This window comes from Lethenteron reissneri, chromosome 38 (assembly GCF_015708825.2).
Source record: "Lethenteron reissneri isolate LAM-NWPU_2019-01 chromosome 38, ASM1570882v1, whole genome shotgun sequence".
Taxonomy (NCBI): domain Eukaryota; kingdom Metazoa; phylum Chordata; class Hyperoartia; order Petromyzontiformes; family Petromyzontidae; genus Lethenteron; species Lethenteron reissneri.
Window position 1 is genome coordinate 10,319,550 of NC_083816.1, and position 27,597 is coordinate 10,347,146.

At 46.2% G+C, this 27,597-nt stretch overlaps 1 pseudogene; it reads right to left on the minus strand.

The window, feature by feature from the left end:
- Window positions 1-5,048: 5,048 nt before the first annotated feature.
- Window positions 5,049-27,157, minus strand: LOC133351606 (protein SEC13 homolog; annotated as a pseudogene).
- Between the last annotated feature and the right edge of the window lie 440 nt (window positions 27,158-27,597).

Consider the following 27,597-nt stretch of genomic DNA (forward strand, 5'->3'; position numbering starts at 1 on the left):
TTGAAGCGGCATGGCTTGATTTCAGCCGGAATTGTCCGGGCCGGAGTTCCGAAAAAATAAAAAATAAACCACATTTCCCCGTCTCCACTCCCGCTGTTGCTGTCGGGGAGGGGAGAGAGCAGAGATGGGGGGGGGGGGTGCGTTTGGGAAACTGCCAGGGTAAACGAAGCCGTGATTTTAAGGCACCGTATTAATTTGTGTTTTTTTAAGCATGAGGAAAGAGACATTTAACACGAAATCCACACACTTTGTCGCAGGGCGAGCCATTGCGCTTGTTTTCGTCGCCAACTTTGAATAACGCCTTTTTGAAGTCGGCAGAGGTTACATACTCGCGGAAACTTGCAACTGATGGAGTAGCTTGCAGGCACACACGCACCCCCCCCCCAAAAAAAAATATATACTCCACTGCAAGCAAGCCACCATCCAAACCACCCCTTTTTAGCTTATGCCCAAAACGATCAAATGAATGACTCCCTTTGCATAAACAAACAGCTGCAGTTTTCCTCTTTCCAAACCATAACTTTGTAGGAATGTTGACTGCAATATCCGACCGTGTCCGCCCAGTGCTCGCTGAGGTGCGTTTGGGCTTCTGGTCACCGAACGAGAACGCGTGGTGAGGTCGCGATCGTTGCACACAAAGTGCTTGCCACAAATAAGGGACCGTCCATAAATGACGTCACGCGATTTTGGACGATTTTTGACCACCCGCCCCCCCTCGTCACACGGCGTCACAAAAAGTCAGACCCCCCCCCTCAAATATGACGTCACAAAGCTCTGCCCCTTCCCCCCCCCCCAAAAAAATCATATTTCCATTGTGAAAATAAAACATGCTTCAAATCGCTTTAAACTATTGTCATTGTAGTGCGTATTTAATGTGGCGCTGCACTCTGATGTTGTAGGAGTGTTGTTATAACATTTAGTATTGTTATAACAATTCTATATTTATTAAAAGTTGCGCATTTTTATGTGACGTCACATTTCTCAAACCCCACTCCCCCTCGTCACACATCGTCACAAATGTCTGACCCCCCCCCCCCCCTAGGTGCATGACGTCATTTATGGACACGACACTGCTGACCATCGGGACAACGGCGGCGGTCGCCGCATCGCGCGGCGCTTTCAGACGCGCTTCTGCGGCCGTCTGGAACGTTCTTCCTTTCCGATATTCGGAAGCCACCGGTAGCTTCGTATATCGTACCGAGCAAGCAGAGGTCACAATATAAATGGCAAGCAAGGCTGTGCCAACGCTGCACGGGACGAGCTAGTGCGCCCAATAACCTAAGCAGGACGGCTGCTTGCGTCGTGGCCGAAACGTCGTGAGAATTATGTTCTATTGTTTTATTTTTATTATTGTATTATTTCCCTTCTACGTGACTTTACCGAAAGAACCAAGAAGAGGTCTTCTTCACTGCAAAGGCCCTGCGGGCTACTGGCAGCCCCTGGTGGCGTTCCGTGCGGCCCCCCTCTGACAATACACAGCAAGTGACACTCCCCCCCCCCCCATCATCATCAGCGTGCTGTTAACCCCCCAATGGTTTCAAATGTGGCGGCTCCTCGCACCGATGATGTCTTATCGGCGAAAGTGGCACCCCCCCCCACCCCCCCCCCCCCCTTTAAAAATGAGTGAAGAACGATGAACTACGTAGTGCCGAACCCGATATGCCCTCCTCCCAGAGGTCGCAACCGGGTACCCGATACCCGTACCCTACCCGATACCCGGCTACCCGTACCCGGTCGGGTACGGATACCCGTTTGCGACCCTGGTGCGGCCGGGTACGGGTAAGGATTCAAAACCCGTTTGCGACCTCTGCCTCCTCCTCTTGCCCAGTGGGGGTTGTCCATGAACCCAGCCGTGGAGCAATCCCCACCTGGGCAAGAGCACCCCCTGGCGGATACCGCGTGGGCAATCTCTATGCGCGCACTGCTTGGGATGTTGGAAGTTCTCACAAACTGCCCCGCAGTTTAACCGCGTCGGCTTTCGTGACCCAGTGAAGCTGGTTGTGATTACTGGCGAAACGTCGTGCTCAGATTGTAAATGTTGTGGCTTGGCTCTCCAACACATAACCGGTTAGTGCTGTACTAGTACACTACACTATACACTACACTATACACTAGTGCTGTACTATTATACTACACTATACACTAGTGCTGTACTAGTATACTACACTATACACTACACTACTATACACTACACTATACACTACACTATACACTACACTACTATACACTAATGCTGTACTAATATACTACACTATACACTACACTACTATACACTAGTGCTGTACTAGTATACTACACGATACACTACACTATTTACTACACTATACACTACACTATACACTAGTGCTGTACTAGTATACTACACTATACATTACACTATACACTAGTGCTGTACTAGTATACTACACTATACAATACACTATACACTAGTGCTATACTAGTGACGAATTGGCCACGTTCTGTTTGCGTGACAACCCTTACTAGTTGGCTGTGTCGGGTGGTGACGGGTTTAACGACACATTTATACATTTACGCGATCTCACCCAAAACACATCTGTTCATGTCACCTGCAAATAGAGGGGGGGGGGGTGACAGCCAGTGTAATGTGCCGTTATGTAATAATATACATTTGGTGCATTTGACAATCTTATATCGCAAGGATGTCGACGAAGGCACCTCCGATTAGCGCGTCTGGCTATATGCACGGTGCGAAAATAAGTTCAACACCCGTACATTCAAGGCGTTCTGCCTCGCGGACGGGTATCGTAGGCCAACACGACTGGGGGCGATGCTTAAAGCAATCGGCGAGAAATGTTCACGATCTGGCAAATTTGTAGCGCGACGGCAGGAGACGTGGCCTGGGTCTCCCTTTGAGTCCCTTAAATAATTCACTGGTCAACACACTTTTTCTGGCATAAGGTATTCCAATGGTTTGAAGGTAATTTTGGGGTGCTGATTCCAAATCTGGCATCAGTTTTCGTCTATCACATCAGATTTTTGAGATATCAAATATTGCATTTTCAATAAAAACTGCAGAAGAAAAATATTAAATAAATGTGGATATCTACATAAAATGATTTTATAAACACACTATCCTAAAAATACAGCACCATATTTTAACACTAAAGCAGTCACTGACTCGCAACAACTTGCAATCATAAGTGGCAGAGTTAATTTCGGGTAAAATCAATGAAAATGGGGTATGCCGATAGCATACAAATGAGATGTGATAGAGCAAATCTGAGATCAGATTTGGAAACAGCACCCTGAAATTAGTCTAAAACAGCTGCAAAAGTCCAGGCCAGATAAAAATGTGTTTTTTTTTGTTGACCAGTGTAATAATCTCTGCCAGGATCTTTCGTCAACATTTGATGCCGTTCACGATGGATCGCCACAACTCAACCAAAAGGGCCGTCCATAAATGACGTCACGCACCTAGGGGGGGGTGAGACATTTGTGATGCCGTGTGACGAGGGGGGGGGGGATAAAAATTCGTCCAAAAACGCGTGACATCATTTATGGACGGCCCCAAACCGAACAGTTGCGTTTCAAATGTCCCCAGGAAGAGAAGACTGGGGCCCCTCGAATGTTGCCTTGATAACGAAGAACCAACAAGCATCTTATCCAGTAAGGGGCCGTACATAAATGACGTCACGCGATTTTTGACGATTTTGACCCCCCCCCCCTCGTCACACGGCATCACAAAAAGTCAGACCCCCCCTGAAAATATGACGTCACAAAGCTCTGCCCCCCCCCCCCAAAAAAATAAACCATGCTTCAAATCGCTTTAAACTATTGTCATTGTAGTGCGTATTTAATGTGGCGCTGCACTCTGATATTGTAGGAGAAAACATCAAAAAGTCTATTTAATTAAGTAGAACGTGTTGTCTATATTTATTTAAAGTTGCGCATATTGATGTGACGTCACATTTCTCACCCCCCCCCCCTCGTCACACATCGTCACAAATGTCTCACCCCCCCCCGTGCATGACGTCATTTAAGGACGGCCCCTAATGGAACGCAACGTTTGATGCCGTTGCGTTGTGCGGTGGTGCAAACAAAACACACCGACAGAAGTTAACATTCAAGTCAGTTCAACACTTGAATAAAATAGAATTCGTCAGTTCTTCGCTCAGATTTCTTCACGATTGTTTTTTTGCTGCGTGTTTTTTTTATTAGCTTCAACTGTCCTATGTTCCATTTGAAGAGATTCGCCAGGTGAAATATTGTAACGTTGCTGGCATTCAAAACATCGAGGCTTATCGCCCCTAGTGAAACTAATCAATGATGCCACGAGAGGGGCCTAGAGAGCACATACGATGCTCGTGCAGTACTGTAACATTCCTGCGGAGGGCGCTGGTAGGAACGTTGGATTGCTCGGTCAATGGCCAGGGTCAACGGCGGCGTGGTGTATTCCGCAAATATGGCCGGCTGTGAGGGCGGGCACAAGCCGGCGTGAGTAGGTTAAACGTTGAGTTTTATAAGGGCACCACGGGGTGACCAGCCCCTCCCCACCCAGCTCCACCCTCCCTACCCAGCCCCTCCCCATCAGTCTAACTCTGTACTACAATAAACATGGCTAAACCAATACACTTAGGTAAAAATGATAATAAAATAAAATAATAAATCCCCCCCCCTCCCCATAACCAGTATATAGGATCTTGTCTCTTGGATTTCTCTTCACTTGATACAGTAAATTTGGCTGTGACGGTCCCACCTGAAGACGGATACTTGTGCTGCCTCCGAAACGTCGTGATTTAATTTAGTTATTTGCATTTATTATTATTATTTTATTTATTTATTTTTACCTACGTGACTTTACCGAAAAAACCTAAGAGTATGAAGCCGATGGCCCAACGTGAACAACAATATTCATCGCCGAGAAATGGACTTCACGACTGCGATTAGAGCAGCAGCAGCAGCTTCTCAATGGAAGATGTGCTCTGCAGCTTGGCTAATAATGGCTCAACACAACAATTCTGGAGAACCACTCTCTCTCTCTCTCTACACCAGACTAAAATACATAAACCAAACACCAATACTCAATAGATTATATAGTCGTTTATTTCAAATTAAATTCAACAAAACGTATGATTTCCATCTGCAGGTGTTTTTTGAAATGGTATTATTTTCAGGTGTGGCGGCTTGGGAAGAAGGCCTTTAATCCATCAGCTGACTGGGAACCACCGCGCCCGCGAGGACGCATTGCCACCGATGAAAAGCCAAGTGAGACAGATTAACTTAACAACATACATTCGCAACGTGTTGCAATCATATGGATTGTTATTATGAGTTCATAAAGTCAAGTATGAAACAATTTAATGGAAAAAATAACATTTTTTATTTGGCCTTAATATCTAAACTAAACGGTTTTATATTAATACGACATCTAAATACAAAATGGTAACATCCGCGCGAAAACACCTTCGATGCTACATTCTTATTTCAAAACTCGAATGCACCAACAAATAGAAAAATGCCCGCGGAACACAAACGCACAAAGGCACGGTGGCGATTTCATCAATTCCTGAGACATTTCACAATTGCAGCGTCGCCCCCCCCCACATCCCATGCCGCCCCATAACGTGCATCACACGGCCACGTTGCACCCCTTCAAATCCCCGGACAAGGCCGACGAACAACTTTGTGCAACAACAAAAAACGCGGTCGTCACTCCGCGCAAAACTTGCGACAGAAACCTTCAGACGGTGCTCAGATCCGAGACAGAATCTGCACTTGAACAGGTTTGAAATGCAGTGCGGTTAATTACTTCTTGGAACGAGTTAAAGTCCTTTACAATGCGTCTCAAAAACCCATTGTCCTTGTGCATTCAATACTGCTAACAATAAAGCACCCAAACAACAATAACGCCACAATTAATGCGGTAACAATAATAAAGACAAAATCAATAACACTGTAATGCTTCTGGCAGTATAGAACCCAAAAACAATGAGCTCTTGGAGACCTGTACCCATCTGTCAAGAGCCGATTTGCACTGCAGGAGAATTACATTTGCAACATTTTCTATTCCTAGTGTGAGAGTTGTTTCTGTTCAGCTCACATAACGTGTTAGTGAGAAGCAGCTCTCTCTTGCACACGAGACTTGTCCTGCTGGTCTCTTGGTTTCTCACCCAGACCAGTCACCGACACCAATCCTATGCACTGACAACCACTGACAACGCCACGCTCACAACAAGACTTGGCACCCTTGCTCGACAGACAGATTTGCCACAAGTCCTTCCGACACAAAAACATTCACCACCCCCTCTACAAACAAAGTAACTGCTCGCACATCTTTGTCAAATCATGCACGCGTCTTATTACACGCGCTAACAAATCCCACACTATTCCAAACAGATGTGGCACGCTCATTTCAAGTGACATTCAGAAAAAATATAGTGCGACCGCCACAAAAATCCCGCACTCAAGTTTCCGAGAAAACATTTGTTTGTTCGGATAGCCCTGGCAAATAGAATTTTGCGCAAAGGGTTCCGATGACAAATCTCTCAAATGTCACTACAATATCCTCTGTGGTTCCAGCAAGCTTGATGTTCATCTCCACCAGAAATATCCTCTTGGCCATTCCAACTTCACATTCGTAGTGTTAATTATCTTACACGCTTTTATAGTGTATGTAGCATGAATGTATATCGTAATAATATGTAATAGGCCTCCCCGTGCCATGCTGCTCATGGGGTTTTATTGGACCATGATGCACGACCGCCTCTCAGTGTGGTCCGATGAAGGTGTAGGACCCAGAACAAGCTGCGATATCACGCGCCACTGATGTTAGCCGGGAGCCAAACTCGGATCCGCAGAGGTTAATAGTGCTGGGTTCATAGCGAAGTGTGCGATGAATCACTCTGCCATCACTCCTCCCCTGCATCATATAGTTTTATAAATCAAATATATTATTTTTACCGGTTCTCGCATGTACACATTACCAATATAAACTTCCTATGTTGGTTACACCACGAGCAATTCCAAATGATTATCACGAAATTGTCTTCCACAAGGCACATTATGACAACAATCCACATTACGAGTGGTAAAATACGTGGCCATGCCAAACAAACAAACTGTAATGTGAAAAAGTCAACGTTAACAAGATGAAATACTCCGCGTCGGTCTTAGCCTTTACCGACCAAACATAACAATCTACAAAATATCCTTCCAAGGTGTGTTTTTTGGCCTGCATCCGTGTGTCGTTTGGCACGATGCCCAACGTTTCACTCCACGTGCTTGGGAGCCTCTTCAGGAATTAAAATCAGTTCCAGAACTGTCCAGTCCGTGACGGTTCCGGATCCGGTTCTTGAACTTCACCCAGGATATCGCGCGCCCAAATCACACGCGGGGTACAAACCAAAAACACATCGCAGAGAGCTGCCCAAGCACAGCCGCCAAAACCTACGCAGTAGAGCAAAATATTGACACGGCAGAAACGTGTGCCAACCTGTAGTGGCATCGCAAGTAGGCTTCAGCTCTTGAGGAGGGCAAGGACTCGCTCGTAAAGGTTGGAGCCTCACAACCACCAGTGGAGAAAGGCCCCCCCCCCCCCACGCATCATGGCTGGTCATCCGATCCATCTGGGCTCTTGTCAACGTCGCTCACGCACACCCACTGGCCTTGCTGGGACTCCTGCCACAGCGTCACCTTGCAGGGCGACACAAAAGGGAGGCGGGATAAAACACCGTGGGGGTCAACGTCACGCACACACGTGCAGCCTTTCTGTCAACGCACTGCTGGGCCTCCCCACACTGTGCGGGTCGTGGGTGGGGGGGGGTATTCTTCACCACACAGGGGTCGGCACTGGTTAATGACAGCCGATAGCATAGACGCTGGAGGATATTCCAACTCCGATTAGCGTGGCTGGCTACGTACGGTACGAATTAAGTTCAACATACATACAACCATGGATTTGTTGCTGCACTAGCCTCTTCTGCTGAGAACGTAGCAATGCAGCAGCCTACAATACGTGTGTAATGAGTAATCATCCACACAAAGACCCCCCCCCCCCCCCCGTACAGCCTTTAACAGACTGTAGGGGCAGGTGCTGTTATAGAGCATCTATGAAGGCTGGCATGGCACATGAAGGGGTGGGTGGCCAGCACCATGCCCGACCGCCTCCCCATTGGCGATAATTTTACACACAGCACCAGGTATTCATTTGAGTCTGTGTCGACCTAGGGGAGGCCCAAGACCGGTTCAGATAATTGTCACAATGTATGAACTTCTTTTGCACCGTATGTAGCCAACCATGCTAAGCGGAGGTGCGGTGAAGGACAAATAACTGGTCGCTGGTGTTGACCATGAGCAGGAATCGGTAGCCGCAGTGCGTTAACCGCTACACTACCGCTCCCCACCATCACCCACACGCGCACACTCTCATCACACGCACACACACAACGTGGATATGACTGGGAGTGCGGCTGGCGGTGGGGCGGTGGTGTGGGGGTGGTAGGGGGGGGGGGCACGGAGGTAGCAGTACCCGGTTATCACCCCCGGAAACTGCGAGAATGCTGCCGGTGATGGACCAGCTCACGTGCCACACCACGTCGCCGAACTTGTGCAGGAGCTTGGCCACCCACGAGCTGCCCGAGGGGTCCTCGCACCGCCACACGTACACTCGGCCATCCTTTCCCGGCGTCCGACAAACATAGAGGGCAAAGAAATGTCAATGTTGCATTGAGAACACAAATTAATACAGAACAGACTCGGGTGCAATTCTCTCAAAGCGTCGCCCCTTCTCCATCGCCCATTCTCTTCCTCCTCCCTTCCCTCGCCCCTCCTCTACTCCGTCCCGTCCCTCCCCTACAGCCCTTTTGTCTTCCACAGGGCCGTGCAGTCACGGTGGTCAGCATTACGAAATAATCTTATCCCCTTCTGACGTGCTATGAATAGTGGTTTAGCGGTGACCGTCGGCTAAAATAACAATCGCCTTAGTCGACGAACGCGCTCGTAGACATCGTCAACAAAAACGCGAGAGGGCACGGCCGGTACCTGCGCGCAGCTGGCGATGGTGCTGATGGGCAGCCCGATGGAGGGTGCCCAGGCCACGTCGCGCACCCAGTCACTGTGGGCCTCCAGCTTCTGCTCCTCCACCCACTGCCCATCTTTCTCCCTGCATGAAGACAAAGGCGAAGATTTGAAGCTTTCGTGACTGCAAGGATTCATATTCTTGGGTTTTTCAGTAAAGTCACGCAGGTAAAAAATGTAAATTAATAAAAGTTAAATAAAAATAAAATAAAAATCACGACGTTTCGGAGGCAACACAAGCTTCTGTCTTCAGGTGGAAGTCACGTAGGTAAACAATGTAAATTAATAAAAGTTAAATAAAAATAAAATAAAAATCACGACGTTTCGGAGGCAACACAAGCTTCCGTCTTCAGGTGGAACCGTCACAGCACGCTTGGGTGCTGTGACCTACGTGACTTTACGGAAAAACCCGAGAATAATAACAAAGGCGAAGGTCCCGCCTGTAGCCGCAGACTGCTGTGGGTGAGTGGCGACAGCGAGTACCTATCAAGGCCAACACGATGTACGTTGAACTTCTTTAGCACAGTACGTAGCCAACCGCGCTAATCGGAGGTGCGGGGGAAGGAGAAACCAAACACAAAAAGCAGTTCTAAAGAAATTCGTTTTCAGTCGAGATTTAAAAGTACGTAGGGCTAGGTGTGGTAAGCACCACTCTCGGATGCCTTTGTCTCCCCAGCGCCGATGCTTACACATCATTCCAGATATACATTTTACAGCCGAGTCAACCTAGGGGATGCCCAGGACCAGTTGCAGATAATCGCCACCGATGTTAGCAGCCAAGGCCGGGAATGGAACTCGGTTCACCGGGGGTTCGTGGGAATGTGCCAAACACAGGACCTTAAAATCAACAGAGCGAGGCCTCCACCACCGCCATCGTTGGAGCTCACCTCCAGATCTTGACGAGGTTGTCGCAGCCGCCCGACACAAACCTCCGGATCGGCTTCTGGCCACAGGGCCCCTGGGGGGTCCCCCCCACAGGGCGCCATCACGGGACCCCAGCTCACAGCGTTACAGCCGATCTGTTGGCGGTGCGGGAGCGGTGGGGGGGAGGGGAGAGGAAGGGGAGCAGAAAGTCCCCACTTAGCGCCCCCACCACCAATGTGCACACAACACTGGACCACCAGAATGCGAAAGCATGTGGAACTTACTGCCTAGAGTTTTCACAGTCATGAGTGCGTGTATGTGTGTATAACCATATAGGGGAGCGGTAGTGTGGTGTTTAGCGCGCTGCGCTAAGAACCCGGCAATCCGGGTTCGATTCCCACTCATGGCCAACACCGGTGACGATTATCTGAACCGGTGCTGGTCCTCCCCGCGGTCGACTTAACCTCAAATGAGTCCCTGGTGTGGTGTGTAAACATCGTCACTGGGGAGACAAAGGCGGTCGGGCATGGTACTGGCCACCCACCCCCTCATATGCAGTGCCAGCATTCATAGGTGCTCGCTAACAGTACTTGCCCTGAAAGTATGTTAAGACTATAAGGGAAATATTTGTCTTCATAACAATACCTTGTGTATATAGTTCGCAATACGTCGTAAATAAATTATTCGTGCACACGAAATTCAATGAATAAATCGGTGTATCATTACAAGCCTTCGCCCTCTGTTCGTTCTGGTAACCTGCTGCAAAAAAAATACTCAAAAGTCAAAGCCACTTCCTGCTCAAAGCAGTGGTGGAATCTATCCATAGAACAACCACTTGACTTAGCCACAAAGTAGTACTAATTTTTACCAACCCTGGAGGGATGATGGGCCGAGTCAACCCAATACAAAAAATGTCAACTCTCACTCTTCTGGTTGAGAGCTGCTTGCTCTAGAGCCAAGACGCCAAGCCGAATAAACAATTACAAAATGTAATTAATGTATTCCTACATTCATTATGCTTAACCTACACATTTAATTGTGGTAACATTTTAAGCATCTTCGGAAGCACGTGTATTCAGATGCTCTAATACACGGTGCTGGAAATCTAAATAATATATATCAGGTCGAGCGTGGAGTGATGATATAGCGGTTTGCGCACCGTGCCACGAACCCAGGTTCGATTACCAGTTCCGACTAACTTTAGTGGCAAGTAACATCTGTACCAGTCCTGGGTGTCCGTAATCACAAACCAGCACTGACCATTGTGGTGAGGTATGATCAGATAACCCCCCTATCACTATGATGGCATGGGGAGTCCTTAATCCAGTAGCGGATTGACAAAGGGGTGTAAATTATTATAACATTTTTAAGGAGCAGAATATGTTTATCTGGTTGTGCTGAAAAGTAATACAAAAATGTGCAAATAGAAGACCTGATGAGAAGGAAACTGGCACTATTGAGAGGTTTTTTTTGGGTTAGATCGCGTAAATGTGTCGTTAAAACCCGCCACCACCCGACACAGCCAACTAGTAAGGGTTGTCACGTAAAAAACACATTTACATATTGTGGCTTGGCTCTCCAACACATAGGTGTGCTGTACTAGTGACGAATTGGCACGTTCTGTTTACGTGACAACCCTTACTAGTTGGCTGTGTTGGGTGGTGGCGGGTCTTAAAGACACATTTATATATTTACGCGATCTAACCCCCAAAAAAACCTCTTATGGATGATATTAGTCACGAAAGCCTACGTGTTAAACTGGCACTATTGACATATGTAGGATGGACTACAGCAGGAAATTTAAAAAGTATGCTGTTCGGAAAAATGGAAGGAACCAGAAAGAGAGGAAGACATAACCACAACGACATAAGAGATTGGTGCCAGAAAGAGGTGGCCACTACTTGCAGCATATTGGCAGAGAGGAAAGTGGAAATGTTTTACTAAATGTGCAGTGGACACTTACCGGGGCTGTCTGCCCATGGATCGTGATGATGATTGTTCTGCTGTGTGGTTGGAGCACTCGGTTCACAATCAGATGTGCAGATTCAAATCCTGGTAAGTGACTGATCCCACAATTACTCCCTTCTGGGGTTAATAAATTGGGCACCGCTTTCTGGCTCGACCTATGAAACATAATGCCCCCCACAATGGGATGTGGAATTTCCATGACCTCTGGGCTGGTAGATAAAAGTATAACTTTTTTGGAAGCCAACTGTGGTTCTTCTACGAATCGACTCCCCCCTCCTCCCCCGCTATTACTGGAATGTGGAAATTCCACCACTCGCTCAGGGCAGTAAACAGAATGGAGCTAGAAACTTCTGTGATTATATTTCTTATTGGCTATGTAACAATTCACCCTCCAATGGATTTGATAAATTTTCACAATTCGGTGGATGAAATTGCCTCGTTTTTACCATCTCGTTTGTAGTGTTCGTCATTTTTACTGTAACCTTTGCACAGTTTTGTTCACTTCAAAATATCCTAAGCGTACACACACATCAGTTGCAAATAATTTGCAGCAATCATAAAAGTTTTTGGGTTAGATCGCGTAAGTATAAATGTGTCGTAACCCTCTACCACCCGACACAACGTGACAATCGTCGCGTTGTTGTTTATGTGACAAACATCACTGGCTGTGTCGGGTGGTGGAGGGTTACGACACATTCATACTTACGCGATCTAACCCAAAAACATTGAATATTGGGGTCCCGAAAGCCTACGCGTTAAAATGAATTTGCAGCAACTTTAAATAAGACTCCCAAAAGCACAATTCAATAAACGTAATCGCGAGCCTCCGTAAAGCAACATCAAATCGACGAATCCAGGCATCGCGACGACGTTTCCCCGCACCCACCGAGTGGGCGTTGCCGATCTTCTTGGCGTCCCAGCTACCCTCCTCGGAGCACGACAGCACGGAGATGGCGCCGTCCGAGCTGCCGCACGCCAGCACGAGGCCGAACTCTCGCGGAGCCCACGACACAGAGTTCACTGCGTCCCAACCAACGCGGGGGAGGGGGGGGCAGAGCACGAGGTCAGCTCCACCACAAGGGCCAACGCAGCGGCTCCACCACACAACCAATACAGGACCAGCACCACGGTTCAAAGCACAGCATCTGCAGAACTCCACCACAGGACCAGCATAGTTTTTCCACAGGATCATCACATCTCCACCACAAGACCACCACAAGCCCAACATCACAGCTCCACCACAGGACCAGCATAGTTCTTCCACAGGATCATCACATCTCCACCACAAGACCACCACAAGCCCAACATCACAGCTCCACCACAAGACCACCACCACAAACCCAGCACAACTCCACCACAGGACCACCACAAGCCCAACAACACAGCTCCACCAGAGGACCAGGAAAATCCGTGCTCTCAGGCATGCAATGTCAAAACTTGAAAACTGTACAACCGTGTAAATCCACTGCTGGATGAAGGTCTTCTGGGCCTTATCACGATGGTTGTTTGCCCATACTTCTCCACCCTGGCCATGGTGGGTGGGGCCCAAGAATAGTTCAGACATCACTCGCTCCTGATGTTAGCCATGGTCGGGGATCAGACTCAGGTGGTCTGTGCCACCACTCCACCCCTCAATACCATGGTAATGTGGAAATTCCCTAACATGGAGAATCAAATATATAACCTGCGGGCCAAACACGTTTGAAATAAAATAAGCATCTCTGTGCGGTGCATCACCTTAAGTACAAATAACTGAAGCTATTGTTCTTACATTCCCTTGACAAACTATCCAAGCAACATCGTTTTTTTTATTCATTGTATACGCATTCATATGAGGGGAACAATATTGGCAGATCCCATTAACTGCATTTACCTGCGAATATTACGAAGTTCAAATATGCGTGGATAAGATGAACATGCCACCGATTAACTGAAGCTATTGTTCTTACATTCCCTTGACAAACTATCCAAGCAACATCGTTTTTTTTATTCATTGTATACGCATTCATATGAGGGGAACAATATTGGCAGATCCCATTAACTGCATTTACCTGCGAATATTACGAAGTTCAAATATGCGTGGATAAGATGAACATGCCACCGATTACGGATTACTTGTCTTATCCGCGGGTAAATTATACTACCATGATAAGAAGATCCGGATGATAAGATCCATGGGGGTGGATAATAGGAAGAGCGAACATACGAGGGTGAATAGGCGACTGTAACGGTTCTTCCCTGCAACATCTGTCAACCCTGCAGCGTTTGTATGAGACTCGGGGGAAAATCGAAACCAGTCAAGTGTGCTGCTTAAATAAATGTTGCAACAAAAAAATCCATCTTCGTTTCGGAGGGGCCCGTAGGCTAATCAATGAAAATGTACTACTATAATGAGCCAATAATGTCTGTGTGTCCCATGCGTGACGTCACTCCACGTCGGCCAGCCCCCCCTCATTAATAATCAAGAACAGGTGACGTCGTCCAAATGGACACCCCCACCATTAATAATAATTAGCGGGTGACGTCACTCCACATGGAGCACCCTCCCTCCTCATTAATAATCATGAGCAAGTGACATCACTCCACATCGAACAGCCCCCCTAATTAATAATAAGGTGACGTCCTCCAAATGGACACCCCCCCCCCCCTATTCATAATTAGCGGGTGACGTCACTCCACATGGGGGGCCGAGGCGCCTCCTCCCCCCCTCCTCGGCGTCAACTTACAACCCTCACGACAAAGGCAGAACCCGCAACTACATACAGCAGTTGGCAGGAATGGGGGTTTTATCCCCTCAAAATTCCTGTTAAGTATGATTAAGGAGTTAGGGCAGTTAGGGGTTCGGGAGAGAATGGAAATTCCTGTTGGGAGTTATCAACCGTGTGGCTGCCGTTTAGACTAAGGCAGCGAGTAACTTTAAAATCTCAATTTCAGAACTGGGTTAAAGGTCGGTGAAAGAGAAACAACATCGGTGCGAGAGAAAAGCTCCGCTTACCACTTGGAGCATGGTTACGATCCAAGAAACATTTTTAGCGTTAGGATTATGTTAAGTAAAACGTTAGGCTATGTTCTCAGCGTGTGGGTAAAATGCTAAGTTTAGCATTCAAGCTAGGGGCACGGGTAGAGTAAGAAGCAAGTGGTATTGTTGGATTAAGCGATAGGCTTGTGCTTGTGGATGATGGATAGGATTATGAGGATGAGGAGAGAGGGGTTGAGTTAGACCCAGGTTCAGGAGTGACGTAAAGGTGCAGCACCGCAACTGTGTCCTCACGCTACCGCCGATGACAGGGCCTTACTGGTGGAAGCTCTAGAGAGGCCCTCGAGAGTACTTTGGTCTACTCTTCTTCCATGCTTTAGTTCGTCGTCCCTTCCCCGCACCTCCGATTAGCACCGTTGGCTACGTACGGTGCGAAAGAAGTTCAAAACACATACGTCACAGAGATCTCGGAAGAGGGAGTTCCCACATACTTTACCCCACCCCATGTGACCTGATGGTCTACTGTGGGCAGAGGCGGGAGGATTCAAATAAGCTTTGAAAAATTGTAGCTGCCACGCCGGGAGCCTGACGGGTCGACCTAATGATTTAAAGTCCGTTGCGTCAACGACAACACCCAGAGGAGCATCAGAGGCGGTGAGGATTCGGTGGAAATCCTTGGGGAGTATTAAACTTGCAAAGGTATATAACCTGTTGTTAAATAAAGTCTGTAATTATAATTATGGGCGGCACCGACACGCTACAAGAGAGGGGATAAATTATGTCGCGGTTGGGGGGGCAGGGGAGGTGGGCGCTGGAGGGTGTGGAGTTGGACGGAGGAGTCAGGGGCCATAAGATGGGGCTGATGCGACGCTGCCGACGTGAAGTGGTAATGGAGCAGCGCCTGTTGCGGAGGAGCTGTAGCCGAGGGGATAGGATACAAGGCTGTCTAGCTCAACACACCAACATCATGCGGTGTGAATAGCAACCTCGGATCGGAGTTTGTTGCGCCCACACACCCAGCTACAGTGTCCTCTAAATCATCATCATCATAAGCCATGCTTTTTACACCGATTATTGTAATTATTTTATAATTTAGCATACGTCACTGCAACAGTGCGTAGCATGTGACAACAGCCCGACATTCTTTGTGCTGTTCAGAGTAAGTCATCTGTCTCTAACGTTTCTGTCCACAGGGATTTTCAGTGGGGTCTAAATTCTGTTGTTTGCCAAACCGAGGGGCTGTAGCCCCCCCTCCCCACCCGTTTTTGGTTAGTTTTGTCAATGTTTTGTTGTTGTTGCTGTAACTAGGTTACTGCGGTGTAAACCAGGTCCCCATCAAAAACGAGCATTTATTGGCCAATGGGTTTTAACACCTTGCCCAGAATAAAACCTAAACCCTAAACCGATTCCTGTTCAAAGTAAACTAGCTTGTACCACTGTCCTGAAGGATTTTCAGTGGGGGGGGGGGGGGGGGACTAAAAACATCCCTCTTTCTTGCCAAATAGCACCCAAAGACAAAGATCCCCCAAATAGCCTTAACAGACTGTTGCGGCAAGTGCTGTTAGCGAGCACCGATGAAGGCCGGTATGGCACTCTCGGGGGTAGGTGGCCAGCACCACGCCCGACCACCTTTTGTGTCCCTCATGGCGATGTTTACACACTGCACTAGCTACTCATTTATTCATGTTGAACCTTTTTTCACACTGTACAGAGCCCAACCGTGCTAATCAGAGGTGCATGGGAAGGACAAACCAAACCAAACACGAAAAGCAGTTCTAAAGACATGAGTTTTTTCAGTCTAAATTTAAAAGGGCATAGCTCAAACGGCTTCCTAATATCGGAGTCGACCTAGGGGAGGCCTAGGACCGGTTCAGATAATCGTCACGGGTGTCGATTGGCCGTAAGCAGGAATCAAACTCGGGACACTGGGTTTGTAGCAGTGCGCTCACCCCGGCGCCACCACACACCAAAAAAAATAGCAACCCCCCCACCCCCATCCCAGCCCACACACAAACACCACCCAGGATGGCAGCACTCACCCGACGACTCGTGGCCAGCGTACTCGTAGATGCGCTCCCAGGCGTCGCCCTCCTCCCTCCAGATGATGACCTTGCGGTCGTAGGCGCACGAGGCCAGCACGTTGCCGTACATGGCGTGGGCCCAGGCCACCTGCCACACGGGGCCCTCGTGCCTGCACGCTCCCCAGCGACAGGAAGACGACGCCCAGGTTTGGCGCACGCTCGCGGCGACGATAGCGGCGGCACCTACGCCGAAACCCCCCCAAGGGCTTGCCTTTTTGTCAAAATCGTCGTCACGATCCATAGGCAGATAGCCCCATTGGTGGTGTCCACTGCATATTTCGTCATTTTTTTCCACTTTCCTCTCTGTCTTGTGACAATATGCTGCAAGTGGTGGCCACATCTTCCTGGCACTAATCTCCGATGTCGTCGTCAAGCCATTCTCTGTTAGGTCTTCCTCTCTTTCCGGTTCCTTCCATTTTTTTCCCCAACAACACCACTTTTAATTTTCCTGTTGTTGTCAATTCTACACAGGTGTCCAAATAGTGCCAGTTTCCTTCTCATCACAGCCTGCGTCAGGCCCTCTTCTTTTGTTAATATACGTTCACATATACCAATACGGTCTGTACGTGTGTATGTAAACTTCTTTGGCACTGGTAAATAGCCCCAACCGTGCTCAGAGGTGCGGGGGGGAGGACAACAAATGAAACAATAAAAGCTGTTAAAAAAAATTTTAGTTTTCAACCTATACGATTTTAAAGTGCATAGCTCCGATGTTTCTTTTTATATCGGAAGAGCGTTCCAGATGGCCGCAGAAGCGCATCTGCAAACGCCCGAATCAGTGAGTCCATGGGTCTCTATGTATAAATGTTGAACTTCTTTCGCACCATACACGTAGCCCCAACCGTGCTAATCGGAGGTGCGAGAGAAGAAGAAACTACAACGGAAAAAGGAGTTATAAGTTGTGTGGTGAACGTGGAGGAGTTGGCCAAAATACCCTCCAGAGAGCCTCTTGCGTGTTCCCTCAAGCGGAGAGACCCTTTTGTCTGTCAGCGGTGTAAGGAAGACATTTCAGGGATACACCTTTACCCTACAACTGCAGTAAGTCCTTAAACTACAGGATGTGATTCAAGAGGTGAGATATCACACCATATGGGTTTTGTGGAAAAAAATAACTAAAACCTGTTGATTCCACGAACAGCAGAGTCATCCCATTTACAGTTCACAATGCTTTTCATATAATATACAAATTTCAAGAAATATTAAAAAAATAAAAAAATTACTAAAAATCACGATCCACTTCCTAAACACAAAATAGATGGTTAGAGTAGTTACTGCACAGTTACTGCACAGCAACTACTCCACCAAGATTGTTGTGCGCTGCGTGGCGGCAACGCTGTTCAAACCTTGAGCTTTCAGAGTGCGGTTTGCAAATGTTAAACATTTTTAAGGATTGCCTAAAACCGTCCGTTGAACACTAGCCAAGGTATGCCCATCCACATTAATTTGAGGGCACACTGTATATACCATCCGTGTCACTTGCACCGACTCTGCACCGCCTCCCCCAGTCGCAGTTTTTTCGTAGCAAGCAAAACGCTCCCAACCTCGCCCTGCCACACAACCGTTCCCATCTCCCCCAACGCAGATGAACCCACCCTCGGAGGTCAGCCACCAGGATCTGCTCTCCGTTGCGGATGTCGAATATTTTGACAGTGCGATCGGAGGAGCAGGTGGCGAGGCGGTTGCCATAGTAATCCATCTGGGCGTCGTGCTGAGGACACGAAGACACAAACCGGCACAAATATTAACCCTCACCTCTTGGCAATGCATTTTTAGGGCCTCTCACAGCCTGCGGAAAGAGCAATACTTTGATTTCGATTTAAATCTTTCGTGACTGCAGGGATTCATCTTCTTGGTTCTTTCGGTAAAGTCACGTAGAAGGGAAATAATAAAATAATAAAACATAATAAAATAATTCTCACGACGCTGTCTTTCCGACAGACCTGTTTATTCACCTGAGGATGGCTGCTTGCGTTGTGGCCGAAACATCGTGAGAATTATTTTATATTTTATTTTTATTATTTTATTATTTCCCTTCTACGTGACTTTACCGAAAGAACCAAGAAGAGCAATACTTTGCTACACCTTTTTGGTAGATACGTAATGACCAACGGTTTTAAATGTTTTATTATGCCTCACCATACAATAATTACATTGTTCATGTTAAATAGCAGTTAATTATAATGAATGCAAACTCTAGGTCGTTACATTCAGGCTCATGAAGCAATGGCCACAGTAGAAATGGGAGGAAAAAAAATCGGACGAAAATGAATCAATTCTTGAATAAAGCCGCAAACCGAACTGAGTAAACTCATTGTACCGTGGCAATTCGGTGAAGTAGAGGAGTGGAGGGGAGGTTAGTATTATCTCAAACACTAAGTGTTAGTATTAACTCAAACACCAAGTGTTCTCAAATGAAATGGGCCACTATTTGTGGTGGATTACATTTGTAAATTCCCGTCCAGCGTGTCGGAGCTTACTCATTATTCTGCACACAGGTGTCGTTACGGACAAACGGCATCCAATGAAGCACGGAAATTAAACGATTAAAGTAAGGAAGCAATAAAATAAGTGCTTAGGGAGGAGGACGCCCCTGCCATGCATAGTCCCATGGTATGTTGGCTATCAACAACAAGGCAACTCCTATGACTAATTGGGAATGGGACGCAAGCGTAGGATTGATCAACCTGTCGCTGGCCGCCTTTGGGGAGGGTGTATAGTGTGAAAGGCCGAAACACCCTAGGAACCAAAGGTTCACTACTGACGATGCGCTCCCCAAATTTCACCAGGATCACTGTTCATGAACTCTTGGGAGTGCTTGCACAAAGGATAGTAACATCTCATCCTGTGTTCTTGGAATCTGGACATCTGGATTCCTCCAGTATAAATATTCTGATGCTGGGTTTACATTTAACATCTCTGTTGATCGAATCTCAATTTGTTTTGTTATTCTATGCTATGATCAATCAGCTCCAAATTGAGCATCTGCTCAGAATATTTGCCAATTTGTTTACAGAGTGCAGATTAAAAAGTAGGGGTGTAATATAATTCACCCACCCCTCTCTTCCTCTGGTGGCAGTTCGATGAATTGTCGAGATTCAGTGTTGCAATTCGATTCAAGAGTCAATAATATTCATGAACACTTTGGTGAATTTAGCGGCAGCTCGTGATTGTTGGGAGTAATGTGAACCCATAAGCACAACAATAAAAAAGTAAACCCGTAAAAACAAAGTTTTTCACTATAAATCCTTTATATGCGTGGCATCGGGGCAGCTAGAGTCCTCTCGTCCTCTGGCTTGAGATGGCTGCCACCTATGGGTCAGATGATTGTCTGGCAGTATTAAACTATTGGTAATTAAATGTAAAAAAAAATTCCCTAAACAGTGTAAAATTTTGGAAAAAATTTTTTCACGAAAATGCATTGTCACGCACAACGAGTCTGTGTGCAAAATGTCAGCTCGATTGGATCACGGGAAGTGGGTTAAAAAACGACCGAAAGATTTGCACGGTCCTAAGCAAGCAAGTGAACTTAATATAAATGATTTAAAAACACTGATCCTTACATGTACAATTCAATGAATGCATCATCAGAATAATAATAATCAATATGAATTGTTAAATCTATGCAATATCACACCTCCATTGGAAAAACAACACTTAAAGAGCCCCGTAAAACCATTAACTTACAATCATATCCAAGTGGGCCGTTTCCACAGAGTTGACCACCGTCACCTGCACAAGAAAACAAAAAATTATGCTGCATTCACGTGCACTTACATTAACCTTTAACCCCGAAGGTTCACATTTTATCTCTCGCCCTTCACCAATTAACAGTGCCTATCTTTTGAGCGCAGATAAGGCCAGGTATTGTACGGACAGAACCGATTATTTTGAGATAAGGTCAGTAAGGGTTCAATTTAGTCTCTGCAATGTTTACACTAAAGGCCATTGTGGGCATGTGTTTTTAAAGTGTCCCTTATACCGGGCAGTGCTGGATTAAGCTAGTTTTGGGCCTGTAGCATGTTATATTGGGACCCTACATAAAAACACACAAAATAAAATAAAATGTAATTGCATAGTAAAGTAATTGCATTTTTAAATTTGCTATACAGCCAGATAAAACGACAAATCGCTAACCCTTAACCCCCAGTCGTTAATAAAAGTGGAAGGCGGTGTCATACTATAGTAAGAGCAAGTGCAGAATCACTGAACTAGAATTGATAGATTTGAAGCTTTCGTGACTGCAAGGATTCATATTCTTGGGTTTTTTCGGTAAAGTCACGTAGGTAAAAAATTAAAATTACAGTTAATAAAAGTAAAATAAAATAAAAATCACGTTTCGGAGGTAACACAAGCCTCCGTCTTCAGGTGGAACCGTCACAGCACGATAGCTGTATCAAGTAAATGAGAAATTCAAAGAGATCCGACCCCGTATATATACTGGTTGAGGGGTGAGGAGCCAGGACAGGCCCCCTTTTTATTATTATGGTAAGGCTGGTGCGGCTGAAACTACGGCTAGTCTACATAACAAAGGAATTGATAGCGTGAAAGCATTTAGCGCGGGGCCCTTGAAAGTGCGGGGCCCGTAGCTATATGTGTAGCTACTTTGGCTGCGAGGATAATCCGGCACTGCACATCCGCTATGCATATTCAGACTCCTGCGTGTGGCCCCTAATTGTGTTCTGTGTCAACCAGGAAAGGCAACTTCACTCCCTATGGGAAGCATGATCAATACATACCTCACAACAATAGCGTATATCCGGACTAATAATGCCCTTTATTTTGCCAGGGAGAAAAAAAATCCTCTCCGTATGTTAGTTTTTACGGTTATTTTTGTAGTTTTACTTTATTTCACTCCTGATGTCTAACTTAAAAGCAGTTGGGTTGAAGATAGTTTGGCATGTAAAAAAAAACTAAAACACATTTCAGATATATTAATATTTCTAATTGTTTACACAGGATCAGCCTCAAGGAGTTTCAAGACTGTTTAAGGAGGGTATGGCATTGGCATGCTTGCCAAAAGAGCATGTGGAATGTGGCAGGAAACCAGAGTACCAAAGCAAACCTTACCACGCATTCAGACCCAAAGCTCCTCACAGAGAGATTAAAACATGTAGCTACTGCTGGAGAGTGGCCACATCACAGCCCAAATCTCAACAAAACATACTCTTAGTTCTTTCGGTAAATTCGCGTAGATAAAAAATTAAATTAAAATTAATAAAAATTAAACAATAAAATCACGACGTTTCGGAGGCAACACAAGTCTCTGTCATCAGGTGGGACCGTCACAGCCAGATTTGCTGCATCAAGTCTCCGTCATCAGGTGGGACCGTCACAGCCAGATTTGCTGCATCACTTGATGCAGCAAATCTGGCTGTGACGGTTGCATCAAGTGATGCAGCAAATCTGGCTGTGACGGTTGCATCAAGTGATGCAGCAAATCTGGCTGTGACGGTCCCACCTGATGACGGAGACTTGATGCAGCAAATCTGGCTGTGACGGTCCCACCTGATGATGGAGACTTGATGCAGCAAATCTGGCTGTGACGGTCCCACCTGATGACAGAGACTTGTATTGCCTCCGAAACGTCGTGATTTTATTGTTTTATTTTTATTAATTTTAATTTCATTTTTTACCTACGTGACTTTACCGAAAGAACTAAGAGTATGAATCCTTGCAGTCACGAAAGTTTCAAATCTAGAACGCAACAAAACAATCTTAAATCCAAGAACTAGGCTCAACCCTGCAAAGCTTCGAGTTCTGTCGTAGGTATTCTTAACATTGCACTGGAATTATAAACAAAGGAAAGTTATAAACGGTCTTATTGTATCATAATCAGGGGTTAGGTGTGAAACAATTCATCTGACCTACGATTCTAGTGGCGGGAGGGGTCACGTGAAAACATGATGCACAACACATATGAACTGCAAAACACCAATTCTTACACGCACACTTCTATATATGTACGAGTCTAAGAACTGATATTGATAAATTAATCGATGACTGTTGCTGTGGAATTAACTGTTGCTCTGCATCAAGGTCAGCCATACGAAGAAAGAATAAAGATGAATGAATCGATGCATTTCCGATTTGCACTTTTGGGTACTACGGTGCGAAACAAATTCAACATGCATACATAATACATGATACAGTACTGTACTGTTTACACAGCAACTTGGGAAAGCTTGGGTGCCAATGTATGCATGGATACGGAGATGTAGCAGGATTGAAAAGCACAACCGTAATCATATTAATTTAAAAACGCTGCATTGCGTTATAAAATGTTTATGGCATTGTAGATTCTTCGAGTTCAAAGATGAATGTGGAACTTTACAATCAACGTCAACTAATAGGGGCTCATAAAACACACGATATTGCATAACAGTATGGTAACCTCGTCTAAAAATGACAGGTTAGATATGGTCACATAAGAGACGTGTGGATAAGACATGCGAATACAGTTTTGATGAAGTTTCACATCTCCATTCACAGAAATGTTGTCATCTTTTGTCAAGCGTAATATTATTTTGTCGAAAGGGTTTACGGCTAAGCGTACTCCAATTCTTTCTTTTTAAAAAATACCTCGACGGATGACAATTTTATGCCAACTCCAGTTGCGATTATACGGCTGGTCTTGCGCAAACCGGGCATGCTGTTTATTGTGGTTAAATATTTGATCGTGAAACATATTGAGATGTGCTGGCCAGAATGTGCAAAAGCGGAGCCAGTCAGCCAATTGCGAGACTTTGCTCTCGATCCAAAGGTCAAAACAAGGCATCTGGCAGGCAGTGAACAGTGACCGGCGATTAAAATTGCACATCAATGTTCAAGCGAGCTGGCCACATTGGTGAGAAAATAAAAAAAAATCCTGTCCTCGGCGGCCAATTCTTTTCGAGAAACTAAAGTTGTACAACTACATATTCTTGGTTATTTCGGTAAAGTCACGTAGAAGGGAAATAATACAATAATAAAAATATAAAACAATAAAAAGTCTAAGAACAGATATCTGTATTATTTTATTATTTCCCTTCTACGTTACTTTACCGAAAGAACCAAGAATATGAATCCCTGCAGTCACGAAAGCTTTGAATCAAAATTGTACAACTACATTCAATAAACTTCCATCACTCATCATCATCAAAGCCGTCACCTTTTCTCGGTGGCGGGTACAACCGTTCAACATCAACAAATATTGCAAAATGAATTTGTTTTGAAGTTCACCGGTGATAAAAAAAATTGGAACGAGATAACAAAAAACTTAACACGTGGGCTTTCGCGACCAATATCATCCCAATTGTAGTTTATTGGGGTTAGATCGCATAAATGTGTCGTAATTACTGGCGAAACGTCGTACTCAGATTGTAAATGTTGTGGATTTGCTCTCCAACACACTGGTGTGCTGTACTAGTAATGAATTTGAATGTTCTGTTTATGTGACAAATCTTACTAGTTGGTGGTGACACATTAATATTTATGAAATCTAACCCAAAAAAAACCTATATTATGGAAGATTAAAAAAAACTAAAAATATTTTGTTATCAGTATAAGAGGCAGTGAATTCAACTATGATCCATTTTCAACGTCCCAGACATGAAACTGCATGAGATATTTTGCGTGGCATAGCCAAGACTACAACAGTACACTGCAATCTTAGGTCAATTCGCTTGCCGATGCGATTGTTGGGAAATACTGGAGCCCATTGTCAGCGTATGGAATCTATAAAACTCGAGACAATTGAGTTAAGCAAGACCATTGCAGTTGAGAACACAACCAGACGGCAGTTTTCGTGTACATCAGTCATGTTATGCGCGAATTTACCAACAAGGACATTATAATACTATACACATGGTGATCTATTGATATACTAGAATCAGATTCTTGACTTAAAATTGTCGCCAAACGTAAGGCTTTAGAATTAACATGAATATTACTGCAATTGCATAGTTGTACGTTTTATAATTTACGTACAAGCTTGCCTTGTTATACGGTGCCTAGAATTAACATTCTGATTGTTACCCGACTGCCTTCTAATGACACTTGTACTTTCTAATAAACAAGTGAATTAATATCGTGAAAGTAATGGCTCCATATTCGACAGGAGAGTGTTCAAATGAGTGAAAACGTGTGTTGAGATTGTTGGGAGAGACGTGAAGAGGCTCTGAAAGACACGTGTCTATAAGTGGATGAATCCTGACACATGCTTGTATATAGTTTCTACTCGATCTATGCCAACTCAGTCGGTAGGTCGTTTGAGCGCGTTAAGAACGTGTTAAATAACGCCCACATCCTGCCATAGAAACGTGGAATTTCCACCACCGACTCCGAGCTGTGTGTATACAGTATAGAGTAGTATGGCACTTTATAAGCTTTTACAATTACCGTGGAAACGTAGGCCTAAGCACCCTCCAGAGGGGCTCACAAAAGCTCCCTTTAGTGGAGGCCCTTCCACCAGCAGTGCAATGTGCAAGCACTTGCAGCGCCGCACCTTTATCTACATACACAAATTGTTCTGCTAAACAATACAATTCAGCACTTGCATTGAACACCCATTGTTAAGCCGAAAATCCTTATCAATAAAACCGTGCGATTCACATTACAAAACACACATTTTCCTTCTATAAGCGTGGGCAACAACACATTTCAAATGCAAAGACGTTGCAAAGCAGTAAACAATTTTAACATCTTCATAAATATAATTCATGCTTAGCCCCCCTTTGCAATCCACTGCCAGTTGCGGTGTTAGTTTGACCATACTTCACCACACCGGTCAATGCGGGTTTGTGAAGATACAGAGGAATTGGGTAGTTGGTGGTGGAACCCACACAGAACCAGTCCAGTTATCACTCACCACCAATTTTAGCCGTGGGCATCTTAGCTAAAGTGGCCAGGATTAATAAACATTTCAGTGTGCTAACCAATGCCCCCCCCATCCTTCCCTGAAAAAAACATATCACCGACACACGTTTGTATCAATCTACAGTATTGATTAAACAAAGCCGCGTTAATAATTAATTACGGTTAAGGAAGATTATAGGACCCGGGGCTTCGCGATCACTTTCTAACGCGTCCTTTGCGCTGGGAACCGAATTGATTTAAACTCCACGTGGCCACGTGGACACGTGCTTGCTGCTGCTGCTGCCACTGCTGCTGCTGCCACACGCGTGGTTTTTTTCCCAAGTCCAAATAGGAGGAAACACATTAAGCATATACAGTGTAATCTCCCCAGCATCCGTTCCTTGATTCTCTCCCAAACAAAAGTCACCACCATAGCCACGTTTTTTTAAATAATAATAATAATGATGCGTGTGGTAAGCAGGCGAAGCCAAACCATTAACAAATGCGGTGGGGTTTTACAAGACAACAAAAACAAAATTCACCGACTCGCTAACCACACACACACACACGTGTGCACACACAGCCACACACACACATACACGTGTGCACACAGCCACACAAACACAGATACACGTGTGCACACACAGACACAGTTACACACACACAGTTACACACACACATATACACGTGTGCACACAACCACTCACACCGACACACGTGTGCACACACAGACACAGTTACACACACACACAGATACACGTGTGCACACACAGCCACACACACACACGTGTGCACACATAACTCACCACTCACACAAAACCCACCATTATTTCTTCAGCTGGATAATCAAATATATATCCGAGATAAAAAAAAATAATGCTGCTTCAGATTTCTTTCTTGGGCTCCGAATCTCCTGGAAGCAAGCAGACTCCGTCCTCCCTACTCCTTCTCCCACCTCGTACAACACAATTACTGCGCTACCACTCCTTGTACTAACGCCGCTTTGTTAAGAAGATAAAACTAACACTCCTTCCGTGTTAACGCGATAAAAACAAAACACGTGCTGCGCGCGCGCGCAATCCTTACACGTATCTGCGTACGTGTGTTGCACACCGACACAGCACACAGACACAACACACAGACAGCACACAGACACACAACACAGACACAGCAGCACAGACACACACAACACACAGACGCACCACACAGCACACCACCACCCCAACACGCAGACACACACCACACCGACACAGCCGCTATCTACTGCACCCTGCGCCTTGCTCTATCGAGCCACGCGCTCTTCGGGAGCCCACGAGGGGTAGAATGCGAGCAGGACGAGCCGGAGCAATCAACAACAACAACAGCAACAACAACAGCAATAACAGCAGCAACAACAACAACAGCAGCAGCAACAACAGCAACAACAACAACAACAACACCGCTGGCTGCTGCAGCTGCTGCTGCTGCTGGCGTCTGCTGCCGGCGGCTGCCGCGACGTACTGGGGGCTGGTCGTGGAGCGACATGGAGAGAGAGGAGCGCCAGTCGGGGCGGGGTGGGGAGGGGTGGGGGGAGATGACGGGCGGAGGACGCAGCAGCGAGTGACGCGGGCGGCGGGGGGGGGCGGGGGAGAGGGGAGGGAGTGGAGGAGATGGGGGGGAGGTAGAGAAGTAGGGAGGGGAGAGGGAGGGGGTGGGGAGGGAGGGGGGAGGGGCAGGGGGGAGGGGAGGGGCAGGGGGGAGGGGAGGGGCAGGGGGGAGGGCAGGGGGGAGGGGGAGAGGGAGGGGAGGGGGAAGAGGGAGGGGAGGGGGGAGGGGAGGGGGGAGAGGGAGGGGAGGGGA